The following is a 6,692-nucleotide window of genomic DNA, read 5'->3' as shown; positions in this document are numbered from 1 at the left end:
TTCTTTTTAATTCAACAACATCCACAAAACTTCCTTTATCACAATCACACATTTAACAATTTTTTTTTGGTTGGTTACAAGAATTTCCTCAACCGAAACTCATAGATTAATCATTTTTTGACACGTAGAAATCATCAAATATATTTTCATATGTGAATAACATTTCTGTGTGATGGTATTCACTCTATAAAAAACATTAAAACACAAGGAAACATGTTCATGCACATACCTTGACCCTTTCAAGCCCACACCGTCTCTTTTCCTCATTCTCTCCAAAATAAAAATAACAATATCATTCTTTTCTCCAACATACTACAATAAATGAGGTTGAAAATTAGGAGTGTGACATAATAGACACATTTTTGTGAATATTTTGAAATTTGTTATAAGTAGTATCTTTAAGTTATAATTATGAATTGTAACCATAGTATTTCAAAACTGAAAGTTGGTTATTGCTTGAGTAATCTAATATGATTTAAGTAGTAATTGTAATACTTTAATGTTATGTAGCTTATTAAGCATACCATTTTTTGCCTTATATATAATTACATATGAGAAGAGTTGTGTTTCACACATGTATCTATATGGTTATCTAAGCTGTGTTATTTAGTTAAATCATTTCATTGGTCGAAAAACTTAAAATTGAATCTTTTTTTATTGAACAAATTCAACACACTTCCTCTATCATAATCACGTACTTTACATTTTTTTTTAATTATCAAGAATTTCCTTAGTCGATAGCCATACATTAATCCTTTTGGAGACATAGAAATCACAAAAATATGTTTTCTTGTACCAATAATATTTTATGTGATGATATTAATTGTATAAAAATCTTTAAAATTCATCACAATCAATCATGTTCATGTACATATCCATGACCATTTCAAGCCCACGCCATATCTCTTTCCCCATTCTCTGCAATATAAAAATAGAAAAATCATTTCCTCTTCTAGTTTTGTTAAAAGAAAACATTATGTTTTTAGTATCTTTTCAAAATTATGTTTTGTTTCTTATAATTTAGTTGCCTTTTTAATAAGTTTTAGTTTTTTTCTATTTTGGCTTCTTGACTTTTCTTTTGGTTTTGTAATCTATATAAGGAGGGTATTATTCTCCTTTTCTACTCACTTGAAGTAATAAAATCATCGAAGTAATTCAGTTAGATACTCTTCTTTTCTTTTCAAAGTATCATTAAGTTTAGATAAGTTTTCAACAACTCATTGTCAAAGCAATATCAAGCATTGTTGTTCAACATTCAATATACTAGATTTCATACTCATCTTCAAGTCATGAAGTATCAAATTTCACATAGTATCAAAGCACCCTTTTAGGGTGACTCCACTGTGTTATTTCTACACTTTTCTTCTTTAATTTCTTTACATTTTCTGCTACTTAGTATTTTCATTTTACTGATCTTGTTCAATATGGTAAACCAATTAATCAACCATATTCTTGATCCTTCAAGCCCCTATCGCCCACATCCCATGAAAATCCAAAGGTTGTTCTTGTATCCTCCTTGCTCAATGGGAAGAATTATCATCCACGGTCAAGAGCCATGACAATGACTCTTGAAACCAAGAACAAAATGGAATTCGTGAATGGAACACTTCCTAAGCCCCCTCCTCATGATCAGATGCATCTTGTCTGGAAAAGATGCAACAATTTGGTTGTGGTTTGGCTGAGTCAGGCAATTGAACCCTCCATAGTCTAGAGTGTGTTATGGATAGTGCACCAGAAATATGGAATGATTTGAAAGAGAGATACCATCAAGGAGATATGTTCTAAATTTCAGAACTCATAGGCCGACTTTATTCAATATAGCAAGGCAATGCTTCAGCTGATAAATTCTTCTCTAAAATAAAGGGGTTGAGACAACAACTTGACACATATAGGCCAATTCCCCCCTGCTCTTGTGAGATTAAGTGTCACCGCTCAACCATACCCACTATTAAGAAATATAGGGAGAATGATTATGTAATTTGTTTTCTCCAAGGGTTAAATGATCAATACTCATCAGTCAGGTCACAAATCATGCCCATGGAGCCTCTTCCACCTATAAACAAAGTCTTCTCCATACTTGTCCAACAAGAAATACAGATGTAGTTTGAAGAACCAAAATTTTATGCAAATCTGGCAAGAAAAACATTTGAGACAAGACAAGGTGGTAGAGGGAGATAATACAAAGGTATGAGCAAATCCAATATGAATGGGAGAGCTGGTATTTTAGGATGAGGTAGAGGACAAAAAACCTGTACCTTTTGCCAAAGAACTGGCCATACAGTGGACACATGCTATAAGCAACATGGATTCCCCCAAGCTACTCAACCAACTCAAGCACTATCAATTGTTATTTAGGCAAGAAATAGACTCAAAACCAAAGGGATTTGAATATCCTATCAAGGTCACATTCAAGCAAGAAGCACTTGTTGATAGTCCATTCATAACAACACAACACAATGCTATAAGGAACCTCATTCAAGAATCAATGAACCAAAGCAATCATATCACTAATCAAGTGACTTCTATATCCAATTCTGCATCTGCTTCAGATCAATATAACACATAAGCAGACCATGTCTATCATTGTTTTTCTTTGTTTCGAAATTACAAGAGTATCCAATGACAACCATATCATTGTCAACTATTCAGGAACAATTATGTTTTCTGATGAATTATACCTTGACAATGTTCTCTATGTACCAATTTTTAACTTCAATCTCATATCAATTTCAAAACTCAATACCTCCTTGGGTTACACATTAATCTTTTCCACCAATCATTGTCAAATTTAGGACCCACACTCCTTGAGGATGATTGGTGAAGCTGAGCTAAAAGTGGATTATATGTGCTAACTGATTTCAACAAAAATTACACCAAGCCTCACAATGTAAATGCCTACCATAGCTATGGTGATTGTAACCTTTGGCACTCTAGATTAGGACACTTGTCTCATGAAAAAAATGATTGTTTTGCAGAACACTTTTCCTTTTATAAAAAGCAATAAGAGCCAAGATCCTTGTGAGATTTGTCACTTGGCCAAACAAAAAAGGATACCTTACTCAACTAGTGTTACTGAATCCATTGCACATTATGATCTAATTCACATATATATGGGGACTTATCTCCACTCCATCCACATTTGGACATAAATACTTTCTCACAATTGTGGATGACAAAACCGGTTCAACTTGATTTTCTGTATGAAACAAAAGAGTGAGACTACTTAACTTGTTAAAGGATTTGTTAACTATATTTTAAATCAATTCAATCTTAAAATTAAAGTTGGTAGAAGTGAAAATGGACAAGAATTCTTCATGAAAGACTTCTTTCTTGAGAAAGGTATAGAACACCAAACCTCATGTGTTGAAACACCACAACAAAATGGTGTTATGGAAAGAAAACACCAATACATCATTGGTGTGACTAGGGCTTTAATCTTTCAATCTAATGTTCCTGTATGTTTTTGGAATTATGTTGTTTCCTATGTCATCCATTTGATTAATAGACAATCTACTATTTTCTTATCCTACAAGTCACCTTTTGAAAAACTATATAGAATTTTACTTGATATTAGCAACCTTAAAATTTTTGGTAGCCTCTGTTATGCTTCAACCTAAGTTTTTCATAGGAGAAAGGTAGACCCTAGTTCCAAGAAGTGTGTTTATAGGCTTTAAGCAAAGAAACAAATGGTTTATTCTATTAGACTTAAGAACCAATGAAATATCAATATCAAGAAATATTGTATTCTTTGAACATATAATTCCCTTTTCTACTCAAACTCCTTATGAGACTGAGTACAACCAAGACTATGTGCCTATTCTTCATGTCAAACAGAAGGATATTTTTTCCTACTCTATGACAGAACCTTATATACCAACTACCACTGAAACCACTAACCTACCTCCGAACCATAACCAAGATACCACTTCTCAAACTATCAACCAACAAAACTTACCTGACCTTGATCAAACTAGACAATCCTAAAGAGTAAGGAAATCCCCAACCCACTTAGCAGATTATCATTGCACCCTCAATCACAACACCAATCCACCTGAACCTTATGTCAAATTTCCCATAAGTCATAACCTTAGCTATAACCATCTATCAATTAAACACATACACTTCTCCTTATCCATCACCATTAATCAGACACCTAAAGACTACTATGAAGTTGTTAAATCAGGCTGCTGGAGAGATGCAATACAAACAGAATTAGATGCCTTGGCAAGAAACAACACATGGACCTTAACTTCTCTACTTGACAACAAAAGGGTCATAGGTTGCAAGTGGATTTTTAAGATTAAGAACAATGTTGATGGTTGGTGGCAAAGAGTTTCAATCAAACGAAGGGTGTTGATTACATGGACACTTTAAGTCTAGTGGTCAAGATGACCATAATAAGAGTACTGCTATGCCTTGCTTCTCAAAACAATTGGCATTTGCATCAACTAGACATCACCACAACTTTTCTTCATGATGATGTTAATGAAGTTGTTTACACGAAGAACCACTAGGACTCAAAAAATCAGATCCCAATCTTATATGCACACTTCAAAAATCAATATATGACTTGAAGCAAACAAGTAGACACTGGCATGACAAGCTCACAAACACCTTAATCCAAATAGGTTATTCTAAATCTCTTTCTAATTATTCTTTGTTTATTAAGAACACTAGAAATGGCATCAAAACCATTTTAGTTTATGTGGATGATTTGATATTGACAAGTAATGATTTGGAGCAAATTCTATACACTAAATCAGTCCTTAACAATAAGTTCAGCATTAAAGACCTTGGGAAATTGAAGTTCTTCCTGGGCACGAAAGTAGCCAAATCAAAAGAAGGAATATGCTTATACGAGAGAAGATACACATTGGACCTACTTTAAGATACTAGATATCTTGGGTCCAAACCTGCATCCACTTATATGGATTACAACTCCAAAATCCACTCTCAATAAGGAGAACATCTTCAAGACACCACCTCCTATAGAAGACCGATGCAAATATTGTTGTATCTTACTCATACTAGACCAAACATTTCATTCGTAGTTGGTTCTCTGAGTCAATACTTAGCTAATCCTAATGATCTTCATTTCAAAGTAGCCACTAGAATTCTAAGATATCTTAAAAATTTACATGGTCAATGCATATTGTTTCCAAGAGAAAACAACATTATCATTCAAGGTTATTCAGACTCAGATTAGACAACTTGTTTGGATACTCGCAAGTTAGTAATAAGTTAGTGTTTCTTCTTGGGAAGTGCCCCCATATCTTAGAAAAGAAAAAACAAAACACGATTTCTATATCCTCATCCGAAGTTGAATATAAGGCTCTTGCTATGGCAGCTTGTGAAGCACAATGATTGTTGTTTCTGTTCAGGGACCTTGGAATTTCTTATCACAAACCTATTAGCATATTCTGTGACAAAATTCAGCAATGCCCATTGCTGCCAACCAAGTTTTTCACGAAAGAATGAAGCTTATCGACATAGATTATCATGTGGTTCGTGAAAGAGTATTGAATAACACCATTCATCTTCTTCCTATTTCTACAACACATCAATTGGCTGACATCTTCATTGAATCCCTTTCTCCTTCACCATTTCACAACATCATCTCCAAACTTGACATTATTGACATTCATACGCCAAGTTTGAGGGGGTTTGTTGATGATTCACAAAAGCCCAAAGTAAAAGTCCATTGATTTCCTCTTCAAGTTTTGTTAAAAGAAAACATTCGTTTTTAGTATCTTTTCAAAATTCTATTCTACCTGTTATAGTTTAGTTGCCTTTTTTATTTATTTTGACTTCTTTCTTTTTCTTCTGGTTTTGTAATCTACTCACTTGAAGTAATAAAATTATTGAGGTTATTCAGTTAGATACTCTTCTTTTCTTCTCAAAGTATCATTAAGTTTAGATAAGTTTTCAACAACTCATTGCCAAAGCAAAATCAAGCACTACTGTTCAACATTCATTCACTAGTGTTCAACATTCAATCTGCTCGATTTCATACTCATCTTCAAGTTATGGAATATCAATTTTCACATTTGGCCTTATATATAATTACATATGAAAAGAATTGTATTTCACACATGTATGTATATGGTTACATAAGTTGTGCTATTTAGTCAAATCATTTGATTGGTTGAAGAAATTGAAATCAAATATTTTTTGATTCAACAAATCCAACACACTTCCTCTATCATAATCACACACTTTACATTTTTTTATTTGTCAAGAATTTCCTTAACCAATAGCCATATGCTAATCTTTTTCGAGACATAGCAATCACAATAATATATTTTCTTGTGCCAATAATATTTTATGTGATGATATTAATAGTATAAAAATCTTTAAAGTTCATCACAACCAATCATATTCATGTACGTACCTAGTTACGCATGACCATTTTAAGCCCACACCATCCCTCTTTTCCGTTCTCTGTAATATAAAAATAGCAAAATCACTATTTTCCCAAAGTGTGCAACATATGAGGTTGAAACTTGGGTTTGTGTCACACTAGACACATTTTTTCTAAATATTTAAAATTAGTCATATATATAATACAACTAGTATCTTTACGTTACCATTGTGAAATGTAACCTTGTATTCTAAACTTCATGGTTGGTTTTTGATGAAGTAGTGTAATATGATTTAAGTTATAATACTTTAATTTTATGTAGTTTTTTGGT

The sequence above is a fragment of the Lupinus angustifolius genome, unplaced genomic scaffold (genome assembly GCF_001865875.1).
Source record: "Lupinus angustifolius cultivar Tanjil unplaced genomic scaffold, LupAngTanjil_v1.0 Scaffold_332, whole genome shotgun sequence".
Classification (NCBI taxonomy): domain Eukaryota; kingdom Viridiplantae; phylum Streptophyta; class Magnoliopsida; order Fabales; family Fabaceae; genus Lupinus; species Lupinus angustifolius.
This window is presented reverse-complemented; position numbering follows the sequence as displayed.